This window comes from Anas platyrhynchos, chromosome 1, assembly GCF_047663525.1.
Source record: "Anas platyrhynchos isolate ZD024472 breed Pekin duck chromosome 1, IASCAAS_PekinDuck_T2T, whole genome shotgun sequence".
NCBI lineage: Eukaryota > Metazoa > Chordata > Aves > Anseriformes > Anatidae > Anas > Anas platyrhynchos.
The window spans coordinates 142,198,640-142,212,570 of NC_092587.1; the positions used below are offsets into that span (position 1 = coordinate 142,198,640).

Genomic DNA, 13,931 nt, shown 5'->3' on the forward strand with positions numbered 1-13,931 from the left:
TTGAATCCTTATATTATGATTTATATTGGGTGGGAGAGGGGGGGAGGAATTTCTAAGGACAGAGAGAAGCCTTTACATTTTTATTTCTTTTTGAAAGCAAAAAAGGAGTAAACAAATGTTCTGCTGTATTCTCACTCTAGGAATCACTGAGCAACACTAAGTCCTATGATTTTTGCAATACAATCATGATAATTCCATATAGTAGAATGTCCATGTAAACACTGACTTTAAACAGGCCATATGTTGAGGCAGTGACACAGGGTTAGCATAGCTACCATCTCCAGTGCAGCTGTAGCTTATATTAGCAATAAGGGCTTTCTGATGGTATGTTATCAACCAATTCAAAAAGCAAAAGAATTTTTATTAATGACAGCATTTTTAAATTAATATATTTGCTGAAGCATTAAAGCTTCTGCAGCACAGCTTTTAACAGCATAGTTAGAGCTAAAACATGAATAAAGACCCCATCTCAGATTGACATTATTTTATGAGCCATTCCTCTTATGGATCTGACCATTATCTTGCCTCTGTCTGTGCCAGTAGTATTGTCTTTACAAATAAAATGTTTGGTTTTGCAGTTGGTCTGTATTTCAGTGCTGAACCTTGCAAGGGAGCAGGACCTAAACTCAACTTACTGAGTTATGGCAAAATTCTTGTCAAGGCCAAGGGAAATGTAACTCCTAGAATAAATTACCGTACAAAATATTTTCTTTTGGGCCAGCTACCACTTTGTAAGAATCATTCAAGTGCTCTTATCTCCTGTTCTAAAAGGCTTGCTTTGACATGTTCAAACGTTAGCTCCTTGTTACAGGAAGACTTACTTTCCAAGAATACAAAGATTCAGTCTTTCATCAAACCCTACGTAGCGGTACATTTACTCTCCCTGAAGAAATTGTTTCTGTTGATATAGTTCAACTACACTGAAGAAAAAGAAAAAGTTCAGTTCTGAGCAGATGGTTAGGATGACTGACTGTGAGCCAGGGCTCAGAAATTACTAAATATTGCTTGTGTTAAGAGCAGTGTAATTTCTCAATATATCTCACTTCCAATTCTTTAGCTGTTCTCTTCTTCCTGAAGAAAAATAGGAGTTATGAACTATTTCAAGATGTTTTCTATCCTTTTACCATGTTTTTACAATCTTCTATTTATTATTGGATTTTTCAGCAACAGGGGAGCCACAAAAATATGTGGGAAGTATTTCTTCAGAAGCAGGACCAAGATAGGAATTTCCCATATTTTTTTTCCCTTACACTAGTACAAGGCTCTCAAGATATAAATGATACTCCTCATTCTTTAACCTTTCCTCTGACTCATTTTAGACAGCTAATGCTATAAGTCTTCAGCAATGTCACTTGGAAGTTTTGATCCTAATGTATTAGCACTGATGAATAAGGCATGGGACATTCCACGAGATCCCAGCTGGGGGATTATGCAGCTGGACAAAATTATCTCTATTAGTTTTGTTGTTTTGTTGTGATTTTTTTTTTTAAATTATGATATATCTTTTGATAAACCTTCTTGTTATAGATGAATACTAGAGACATTATAGGACATAAATAGAGACATAATAGGACAAAATAATTCCATGGAAATAATGATGTTTTAATTTTGAACAACTGTGTCTTTAACCAGAACGTTTGTGAGATGCCTTGTGATTATTGCAAAATGGGAATAGAAAGTGAATTTTGAATTCTGAAATATGATGATTTACAACAGAAAACCTGACTCTAACTTACTTTCACTCAGCAAAAAAACACAACACGCATAGTGTTCTGCTCTGACTAACCAACATAACAATATTGAATGCCAAATTTTGAATATCAAGCACTTGCAGTGAACTGCTCATATATGATACACCTTCATTCAGGGAATAATTCTGAATAATAAATCTAAGAAAATCATAAACTGCTCTTGTGAAATTCACAAATAGAAAAAGGAGGTGAGATTTGTGTAACAAATTATCCAGAGTGAATTATGCATCCAGCAGCTACCTTGAGTCCTTGATCTGTATTTTCTAAAATTTGTATGGGATGTCTCCTCTAAAGATTTTGCAATATAATTACCTAGATCAGTCATTCCCCAGCTGGATCCTAAATGGCAATATCAGTATGTTCATATATTTCTGGATAAGAATGCTTATACACCCTTCCCTTATTCATCTTCCACATTACCTTTCTAAGCAGATTTGTCACCTGTTCCGGGTGAAACTGTGGCCTCCATTTCCTTCAGTGACCTAAAATAATTAAGACCTAAATCTCCTGTCTTCAAATATTTTTGCATATGTTTAAATTTATGCACATGAATAGTTTCTTGATTTCAATGGGCCTATTCATAGGAGTACATTTAAGCAAACTTGTTTGCAGATTTGGGCTTCTAAAAGATTTGATTCATAGTGTTATGTGCTTCCTATTTTATCAGTACATGGTTCATTATCACTCAGCAATGTCTGAAACATGCATTACCAATGAAAGGAGCTAGGAGTTGTCTGTACTAAATGAGGCTGAATTTGCTTGCATTTATACCATTATCTTCAGTAATATGTGATTACATGGAAGTATATGAAATCAGAAAAAAAAAAAAAAAGTGTTTGGAATCTCCTTTTGCTTTTGAAAGGTACGTCAAGTTGGATTCACAAAGAAAACGGGGCACTTAAAGTGCAATTTCAAGAGGTGCTTGGTAATGAATGTGGTTCTGAGCATTAAGAAAAGTTGTATTTTTTTCCATCCATTTGTGGAAGTAACACTGACACTAGGACAAATATAAATATAGATGGCTGTAGCTCATTTCACTGTTCTAGCCAGTGAAATAACTGTAATAACTGCAGCAGTCAGCTGAAGTAGCTGGCTTTTGGAAGGGAGAGAGTGAAGGAATATCTAAATGGGTTAGCTGTTAAGAACAAGAAGCTTTTGATTTAAAAAATATTAAAAGTGAGTTCTTGAATTTTATTTCCAACATACACCCAATTAATATATTTTCCAAGACTGAGAGAGTGTATTTGCAGGATTTCTTTAATATTAATGGAGGCATTAAAAGGATAATCCAGTACCTTTAAGATGCCCTTTTTTTTTCCCGGTTTTGTTTCAAAAGTACAGAAGCTGCTTCTGACCTAATTGATCAAAAATATTATTCTTCAGGAAACAGTCTAAAATATCTTGTTTTCAAGGCAAATGTCTTCTTTTCAAGGCAAAATCGGAGACTGGTGAGAGAGGGAGAAAGGTAGTATATACTAGAGAATGTCCCAGGATTTTAGTTGGAAATAAAATGCATTTTCATATGGTTCATATTGCCATTCCGAATTTGAATTTCTTCATTTAGTTGTACAAAACAGGTTAAAAATATCTGTTAAAAGTCTTATTTTCCTGCTAATTTTCCAAATTTTTTGGAAAGGTTATTCTTCAAAGTTATCTTATGATTGCTCTTTCGAAATTTCCACTCATAGAAAGCCTCACACAAAAATAATATTGCTAATTAAATAATTTCACTAATTAAAAAAAGAAATTACAATAAATTATATGTTTTTATTAAGGATTTTCAGAGATAATTCTATGCAGTTTATCCCAAATCTACTTGAAAATTTCATTTTTCTTCCAACTGTAAATCTGCATCTTCTTAGAATGTTAACTACATTAGTATATTAATTAGTAGACAAATAGGTAGAAAAGATTAGGCTTATTGAAGAGAAAAAGTTATCACCTATTTATCACTTATAACTAATTGTTTGTTTTTTTTTTTTTCATTAAAAAAAAAATCCATTGCAACATTTTCTGACTGTACACAAATATATGTTTCATAAATGGATGGATTACTTTTCATACAGTTAAGTTCTGGTTTTATCCTTTAGTAGAAATATTTTTCAGCTTAAATTATTCTATGATTATCTCCTCTTAAAAAAAAAAAAAAAAAAAAAGAATATCCACATTATCTGCTGGTTCCTTAGATCAAGTACTGAACAAAGAATACTGAGACCCCCTTTCTAACAGGTTGACCTTTTCCCTTGTGGTCTAGACCTCACTTTCTCCTCTTTTCTTCTTTTTATTAACTCCATGGACACCATTTACCATGCAAGAGGAACAGCTTACATAATGACATATAACCCAGGACTCATTTTAATATTCATGAGTTTGTCAGCTTTATTAAAGAAATTCAAGTAGCTAGTGAACATTAGATTGCATTTCTCCAACATATATCATTTATCTGCCTGTTAAGGTTAAGCATTACTAATGCAGTTTTAACTTCTCCTTTGGAATTCAACTCCTTGTCAGACATGTAATACATGCTCTAGATTCTCCAGCAGGCATACCTACATTAGCAACCACAAGTATTTATAGTTGCGACCAGGGTCCTAATGACATGAAAGTTCCCAGTCCCAGCAGGTTAGCTTTGAACTCAGTGAAAGAAAGAACCAAAAAATTTAGTAAGTTCTCCTCTCAAGTCAAAATCCAGAGGTTCATTCACTTCAGATTTTTTTCAAAACTCTCTAGGAAAGTCCAGTCTTAGGTTTCAAAAAAACATAAGGAAAAAAAGAGACCCTTACTGGTACTGTTTTTTTGTTTTTGTTTTTGTTTTTCTGACCAAATCTTAGAATTTTCCAATTTTATCTGCATCCAAAGCAAGAGATCAGTTTAGGAATAATAACAATAAATAAAAAAAAAAAAATACTACATGAAAGGAAACAACATTCAAATGTTGTTAATTAAATGAGGGAATGGATGTCAATGTTAATGTGTAGGTACATAAAAAGAACCTTATTTTGCAGATGTATGACAGGGCTCCCTGAAGAACACAAGTTTTTCTATATTAATTCCGTGGTAGTTGAAAGCTACATAATCAAAAACACCTTCTAAGTTTGGCAGAAATATAACACTGGCTGTTTAAAATAAAAGGTCTGTATGGAAAGTTCAGTTTTGTTTTGTTATTTTTTTTATTCCCCTAGGGTCATTGTGGTAGAGGAAATATTTTTATATGGGCGTCAGGAAACGGTGGTCTGGCTAGTGACTGCAGTGGTGTGGATGGTTACATGAACAGTATTTACTCAGGGACAAAGCATGCCATCGTTTACCTCTGCCCCAGACCTCATGGACTACAAGAACAAATCAAAGTCAATGCCACCTGGAAATATCCATTGAGGAAGGATTGTGGAGTCTAGCACCTTGAAACAACCCTTCAACCTGAAGCAAGGTGAGTCTGAAATTGGCAAGTAAGATATTGATGTGAATAAGCAGAACCCTCCTGAGTCAAATTTTCATAAATGGATAATTTTCAAAATTTCCTGAGTCAAAGTTTCTAACAGAAACTCTACAAGAGGCCATGACATACCCCACTTTCTTGAATAGATGAGCTAAAACACCAAGGGGAATAGCAAGTTTTCTGATGGAGCATGAACTTGAATCTTCATACTGTGCAGGTGAATATTTATGGTAGAATCCATGTGGCAACCTGAGGTTAGCAGAAATCTGGCAGGTTTCCTGGAGACCATTTAACAGATTTTTCACTCCTCTCTTCAGGACTCTGCACGTATTTCTCACATGCATGCCCCTTCTAATATAAGACTCCATTTCCTGTTCCAGATCACAGAATTGATGTATGTAAATCTATAGATCTATCTGGGTGCTTTTGCGGTAGTTCTGCCCATTACAGACATTTTAAGAAATGGTTACCTTTCACTTGACTTCTACAGACATTGTACAGGAATGAAAATGTTGTCATCAGCTGTCAGGATTAGAGTGCACACAGTTTCTTAATTCCTAAGCTGTCTTCCATACATAAAGTTCATTTAGTGCATTACATACAAGGTCAATCAACACTCTGCACATCTTTGATAATCATTCATAAACAGTCAGGCAAGTATCTTCCCTTGCTGTCGCTATATTCTTCAATACTGGTAGAGATCATTTAGGAAACTACTGCTTTAAGCTACTATATTTTAGCATTTCTGTACTTTGTGTATTCAATTTCTGAGATACTTGCCATTATGTTACATCCACGTACAGCTCAGTTATCTTGTTATTCATCCTTCTCCCAGAAACCTCTAGCTTCTATGACGGATCCACATTGCTCTATCTTCAATTTTCTATGTTTTATAAAATATGACAAGACACACCCAGTTTCTTTTTGTTGTTGTTGTTGATAGTGGTGATCTCCTATCTGTACTCCTAGCTGTAGCATTGTCATAATTTTCTACTGACTTGCTAGGTGTTACGGAATCACAGAATCACAGAACTGTAGGGGTTGGAAGGGACCTCAAAAGAACAGCGGGTCCAACCCCCCTTCCAAAGCAGGTTCCTTAGAGCAGGTTGCCCAGGTAGGTGTCCAGGCGGGCCTTGAATATATCCAGAGAAGAAGACTCCGCAACCTCCCTGGGCAGCTTGTTTCAGTGCTCTGGCACCCTCACCATTCTTTCTCATGTTGGTGCGGAACTTTCTGTGCTCTATCTTGTGGCCATTACCCCTTGTCCTGTCCCCACAAACCACTGAAAAGAGGTTGGCCAAATCCCTCTGTCTCCCACACTTCAGGTATTTATACACATTGATGAGATCTCAGTCTTCTTTTCTCCAGGCTGAACAGACCCAGGTCTCTCAGCCTTTCCTCATAGGGAAGATGCTTCAGGTCCCGTATCATCTTTGTGGCTCTCTGCTGGACTCTTTCCAGGATATCCCTGTGTTTTTTGAAGCGGGGACCCCTGAACTGAACACAATACTCCAGGTGAGGCCTGACCAGGGCAGAGTAGAGGGGGAAGAGCACCTCCCTTGACTTGCTGGCCACGCACGCCAGGATCCCTTTGGCCCTCTTGGCCACAAGGGCACACTGCTGTCTCCTGGTCAACCTGTCATCCACCAGGACCCCCCGGTCCTTCTCCTCAGAGCTCCTCTCCAGCAGGTCATCCACCAGCCTGTACTGATACATGTGGTTGTTCCTTCCCAGGTGCAGGACTCTACACTTGCTCTTATTAAACCTCATTTGGTTTCTTCCTGCTCATCTCTCCAGACAGTCCAGGTCTCTCTGAATGCTATCACAGCCTTCTGGCGTGTAGGCCACTCCTCTCAGCTTTGTGTCATCGGCATACTTGCTGAGGGAGACACTATTCTCTCATCAAAGTCATCGATGAAGATGTTGAACAAGAATGGACCCAGCACCGACTTCTGGGGAACACCACTAGTCACAGGTCTCCAGCCGGACTCTGCACCACCGATCACCACCCTCTGAGCTCAGCCAGACAGCCAGTTCTCAACCCACCTTACTGTCCACTCATCTATCCCACACTTTCTCAGCTTTGCTATCAGGATGTCATGGGAGACAGTGTCAAAAGCCTTGCTAAAATCAAGGTAGATGACATCCACTGCTCCCCCCCCATCTACCCAGCTGGCAATGCCATCAAAGAAGGCAATGAGGTTGGTCAAGCATGACTTTCCCTTGGTGAATCCATGCTGACTACTCATAACATTCTTCTCTTCCACTTGCTTGGAGATGGCATCCAGAACAAGCAGTTCCAACACCTTTCCAGGGACAGAGGTGAGACTGACTGGCCTGTAGTTTCCTGGATCCTCCTCCTTGCCCTTGTTGAAGAGATTGGCTACCCTCCAGTCTTCAGGCACCATTCCTGTTCTCTAGGACCTTTCAAAGATGATAGAGAGTGGTTCAGCGATCACCCTCTGCCAACTCCCTTAGCACACATGGATGCATCCCATCAGGACCCATGGATTTGTGTGCATTGAGCCCACTCAGATGCTCCTGAACCACTCTCTCGTCAACCAAGGGGGAGCCCTCCATTTTCCAGACCCTTTCTCCTCCCACCAGGGTTGAGGAGTCCTGGGGGGGAGTCCCTGAAGCAAAGAAAGCATTCAGTATCTCCACCTTCTCGGCATCTCCCATTACCAGTACACCCCCCTCATTCAGCAAGGGACCAACATTATCCCTAGTTTTCCTTTTACTGTTTACATACTTTAAAATATTTATATATACATATCCTTTATCTCTTTTACAAGCCTCATCTCTAGGTGGGTTTTAGCCTTACCACTCATCTCTTAGCTAAGTGCTACATATTTGGAAATATTAAGCAGATCTCAGAGGAAAATCTTACTGATTTTCTTTTTAATACAATTATAAGAATTCAGCTGATTCCAGGAATAATATTTACAACTGGCCAATATATTGTTATTAATTCCATACAAGACCACCTAAAATACATAGTATGTTAATAACAGATGATAAAATATAGTATATTCTGATTTACCTCTTGATTTGCCAAACCATGGTATTCCCATTACAAATGAACCAAGTGTTTGGCAACTTGCCTAGTTTACATCATGTAATGTCTAGCTGGCATTATGGGGAGCTAAATTTTCACTGTAGTTGTGTTTGACTGTCAGCAGCTTCGGTAGCACCAATGGTAGACCAGTAAAAGTCAGAGAATAATACATTTTAAAAAAATCACTTTGTCTCAGGTCTCATTTTCCTCTCTTGAAATATTTCAGGAAAAAAAAATACTACTAGTATGCATAAATGGGCCCAGAGAGATAATCTTGTTTTGTACACATTTAAAGAAAAATTTGGCAGCCTTTATTTTGAAGTGCTTTAAGTTTTCTGTGTCTGAGAGCAAAGACTTGAAATTTTAAAAGGACATATAGCAATGATATAAATCTAAACACATCCTAACTTGGAGAAGCAAGGAACTTTGGGGAAAACATTTTCAACAGAGATATCATGGAATTAGAGAATCCTGTATGTGGAAAGGTTCTTCAAGAGGTCTGTATTCCAACCATCTGCTCAAAGCAAGGACAACACTGAATTCAGAATTAAGTTTACTCAGGACTTTTTCCCATCAGGTCTTGAAAACATCCAAGGCTGAATTCCACAACCTCTCTAAGCAACCTACTCTTGTACTTAATTTTCTTAACAGTAAAAAAATAAATAAATAAAACACTTTTCCTACATCTAGTCAAAACTTCCCCCATCCCAGTTAAGTCCATTGTGTCATGTTCCCATGCAATGCATATCAGTAGTGAATTTAGCTTTGCCTTCTCAATAGCTTACTCATAATATTGGAAGCTGGCTGTGAGGTCCCCCCCATAGCCACCTATTCAGGCTGAATAAACCCAGTTACCACAGTCATTCCTCATAGGAAATGTGCTCTAGCCCCTAGATGAGACTGAAAACACTACTGCATTTGCTCCAGTTTATTTATGTATTAGTTGTATTGGGGCCCCAAAACTGAATCTATATCAGTCCCAAAATTGATCCCAAAACAGCATCTGGATATGACTAAATAAAAGAGAATAACTGTTTGTCAATATATAGTTAATATAGTCCTGTCAATACAGCCCAAAATGCCACTAGCCTTTGTGACTACAAGGGCATAGTGTTGTCTCATTTTTTGTCTGCTTCCTGCTAGGACTCCCAGATCCTTTCAAGCAAAGCTGGTCCCCAGTAGGAAGTCCCCAACCTGTACCATTGCAGCGAGTTAGTCCATCCCCATAAGGAGCAGTATGGAGAGCAGGGAGCCTTGTTATCTTTTTTTGTACTCAGGGCCTCTTGCCAATGTGGAGACGGGACATACCACATTCTAATGTGGAGAGAACAAAAGAAGGGCTGTAACTCAGAGGAAAACAAAAAATTATGCCTGGTAGCCTGATAACCCTTTGAGAATAACAGATATCTAGGACAATAGGAAGTAGAGAAGAGGTGACTGAGACCTCTTTGTCATAGGCATTAGGAGCCTGGAAATAATCTGGCGAGGAAGATTGTAGTGCAAGTTATAAAAACCTTGCTGGTTTGAGTACCAACAAATTAAATTCTGATGAGGAAAAGGAAGAAAAAAGACCAAATTAACAAGTAGATCAAACTTTACTAAAGAGGGAATGGAGCAGATATATGGAGGGAAAGAGGAAAAGGCTAGAAAAGGAAACTGGTGTGGGGATTTAGGAATTAGGTAGGAAACCGTGCCTTAGCGAATCAGGCAGTGGGCATTGCCAGTAAAATACAGTGCAGAAAAAGAATGAAAACAGGTTCACTGGTGATCTTCACAGGCAAAGCAGAGATCAGAATAGACTGTGACGCCAAAGTAAAAAGTCTGAGATTAGGCTGTTGTTCTGAACAATGAATCTCTTGATGGATTGACAAAAAGATTTCACCAGGATGAGTGGAAATGGAACTGGATTAAGGGACTAACCATGAGGAAGGCATTGAACTGAAATGTCTGTTGGACACTTGGAAGTTATAGAGGGGAAAGTGGCAGGTGACATCTGTAAAAATAAACAATATGTGAATATATATGGATATAAAAGTTTTATGCAAATTTAAAAGGCAGAAGTTTTTTAAATGTTCTACTTTTTGAGTTTTTAGTTACATTATAGTTTTTAGCTGTGTATAATATACACATGATTACAGTCTATTTTTTTAACTTCCACTTACATCAAACACTGTTGTAAGCAGATGAGTTTAAATTCTTAGAGAAACTTAGAGAAGATGATTAACCTATTTCTCTATCTTAGTTTTACTGACAAATAATACAATATGAGCAGGGCTCTCTGAAGAAAACAAAATCTCAGAGACTGTTCAGCCCTCAGTTTTCTTCTTAAAGCTGAGATTTTTCATATCAAAGAAACACTGAAAACATTTTTTCTCCTTTTCAGTTCCCTCCAGATGGAATTAGGAGTCAGAATCTCTGGCTTCTTGAATAGTAAAATTTGTATAGACCATTCACAAAGCTTACTATTTTACGCATGTGAGTAATGCAACCTCTGTAAGATGAACATGATGTTATCTCTAGAAATGTTACTCACAAGCTTTACCTTCAAAGATATTTCTGAATTTAACTTACACATATCTTTTACATTCAAGGTTGTTTGATAACCTCTCAAGCAGATCTAATTTTTTTTGCATTCCCCAGTACACTTTTCCATACTGGGAAGTATATTTTGCTAACCCCACATTGGTGAAATGAATATTACGTTAATTAGTGCTATCCACATTTTCTAAGAGAAAACAAAAGATTGGGAGAGGGAAGGGAAGGGAAGGGAAGGGAAGGGAAGGGAAGGGAAGGGAAGGGAAGGGAAGGGAAGGGAAGGGAAGGGAAGGGAAGGGAAGGGAAGGGAAGGGAAGGGAAGGGAAGGGAAGGGAAGGGAAGGGAAGGGAAGGGAAGGGAAGGGAAGGGAAGGGAAGGGAAGGGAAGGGAAGGGAAGGGAAGGGAAGGGAAGGGAAGGGAAGGGAAGGGAAGGGAAGACTGGCTGTAAGCCTATCAAAATATGTGGGTTGTTTTTTTTTTGTTCAATTTACAAGATTACAGAAAGCATTGAAACATATAAGCAAAATGAGGAATAAGCATACACTCATAGTTCAGCATTTCTTGAACATTGCATAAGTGGATGTTGAGAAGTTGGGTTATTGATTCCACACTTTCTTCTTTTTCAAAAAACATATTTGTTTCTATAAAACATTAATTTGCTAGCACTCTGTCAAAACTGTATATACTTCTTTTATAAGTATGCCACTTTGATACCTCACAGAAGTGAGGTTCCCTCAGGTACTTCATGCTCCCAAGCTTGTCTGACTCGTGCTGGCTGCATGGTTGGATCATCTTTTGTGATTTTTTATCACCAAGGAGATCCCAAGAGACATTACCAGGATCACCAACAGAAGAAACCTGGATCAATCATGGAATATATAGTCCAGGAACAAACTTTGCCCTAAAGAGAGGGTTGGAAGCCTGAAGCAGTGACCTGTCACTCCCGTGAGACCACATGTCAGTATTTCGACACAGAAATATTTTCTTTCTCAGCTGAAGTATTTTGGGGGTTGATTTTTTTTTTTCATCAAAATGTCAACATTTGACACATATAATGTCAATTTTCCAACACTTCTCCAGTAAATTGCACCTGATACAAATGTATGTGTAGCTTCTCTATTTCTCTATAGTAGCCGCTTTTTCAATAAGAAATTATGGAAAAAAGTGGAGATCTGTCAGAATCTATAGTCTCTAATAGTGGGATTCATCTGGCCAAATACAAAAATCTATAACTGAGACATCTACATCTGAGGTTGTCACCTGGGACTCCTTTCATAATCAATGGAGAGAAATAGGCACTTTTAGGGTGTGATTCATCTCATTCTGAAATGGATGGCTAAAATAGGTCAGCTGAATCATATTTTAAAAGCACCTATTTCTCTCCATTGGCAATACAGTGAATCTATGGCGACAACTTTAGACGTTGACAGCTCAAGTTAAATAAAATGACTTCTGCCCTAAGTGACCATAGAATTGTTCTCCAACATGGAGCATTGCCTTAGCAGAATCTTGGAGGAAAACAAACAGCAATAAATCTGACTTTCCTCTGGGTAAACCCTGCAAAGGGATATAAAAGAGTAAGAGATGGGCTATGAATTTTACTTCAATGTACCAGTAATCTGATTGGGCTAAATCCAGGGTGGAGGACTCAGATTAACTTCCAGCTACATACTGTGGAATTTCAAATTTTTGTGGTGTAAAAAGCAAAAAGGAACTCTTAGATCATCTAATCTACTTTCTTCTCGATCACAGGCACTTATCTTTCACACAGTTATCTCTACCTTGAGCCAAATAGTTTCTCTGCAGCTAAGGTATATCTTCCTGAGAGGTATCTAATCTTGATTTGAAGATCTCAGGAGATGGAAAATCCACCACTTCCCTCTATAATGTGTTCTGATAGCTAATAGCTATCAGCATTAAAAGTGTGTGCCTTATTTCCAATTTGAATTCATCTGGCTTCAGGCTCTAGCCTTTGGTTATTATTATGCCTTTCTCCACTAGATTACAAAGTCCTTTCATATCCATTATTTTCTGCCTGAGAAGGTATATATGCCATAAGCTAGTCACCTCTCAATCTTCTTCCTCATAAACAGAAAGATCCAACTCTTTAAATCTCTCGCCAGAAGAAATTTTCTCCCATTTTCAAAACATTCCTGCATCTTTTCTCTACCCTATCCAATAGCTCCACTGTGTCTTTCTAAAAATGTGGACTGCAGTTACTGCAATACACCAGCATTGGTCTCACCCAGTTGTAACAGAAAGATCCTCTGACCTACTCCCTAAGTGACCATTCAGCAATGACGTTGTGTTTTGTTGTTGTTGTGTTGTTGTTGTTTCTTCTGGGTTTTGTTTTGTTTGCTTGTTTTTTTCATTGTATCATCCCATTCTGAGCTAGTGTTCAGTTCTTTGTCTTATATAAACCCTACTTATTTTTAAGTCACTGCTTTCACTAGTTCAGTTTTGTGGTTTCATCCTTGTTTCTAGAAAGGTAATTTAGGATTGGCCTATATTAAAACACCCTGTTTATAATGGTTTTGTTTACTAAGTGTTCTTTTTTATCTCTGCAGTTTGTCTTTGTTGTTTACCACTGAGTTACCCACAAATGCTACAAGAAGTAATTTCATGCTAACTTCTGAACTGTTAATAAAATCTTGCAATCGTTCCTCTGGTACCAGTTCCTGTGGAATCAAAGGGGAAACATCCCATGTTGGCTTTGCATTGTTTGCATGAGAGTAACAGCAGATGAAGGGATCTGATGAGTAATACTGTCTGGTCATCTTGTATAGCTTTCCTTCTATGTCAGGATATTTTAAATTATCACCAAATCTCCAGCTGCTCTTAGGAATCTTTAAACACTGGTGCTAAACAGTAGTGCTGCTGAATTTAGAATGGTCAACATGAGTTTCTGTCATTTAACACTATCTTTGATTACTACTGAGGGAATTCTCTTCATTATTTTTATGTGACATTAGTAGGACAAAACATTTGCTCACCTTGGAATAGTTAACACACCTAAAAACGTTAGTTTCAGTGGGTCTAAAAATATTCAAAAATCTGGAATGAACTGCATAAGTAAAGTGAGTAGGAATGGAATGATTTAAATTTCATGCCAAAATCAGAAAGGAGTTACGGTTTCTTACACTAGTCACCC

At 37.8% G+C, this 13,931-nt stretch overlaps 1 long non-coding RNA gene across 3 annotated transcripts in view; it reads left to right on the plus strand.

Moving 5' to 3' along the window:
• LOC110351634 (uncharacterized) overlaps positions 1-13,931 on the plus strand; it is a 162,048-nt gene that overhangs the window by 25,521 nt on the left and 122,596 nt on the right. For all 3 annotated transcript variants that reach the window (XR_005262802.2, XR_005262803.2, XR_011805855.1), the window contains one exon: positions 4,934-5,178. This is a non-coding gene — a long non-coding RNA (uncharacterized lncRNA). The remainder of the gene's footprint in view (positions 1-4,933; positions 5,179-13,931) is intronic.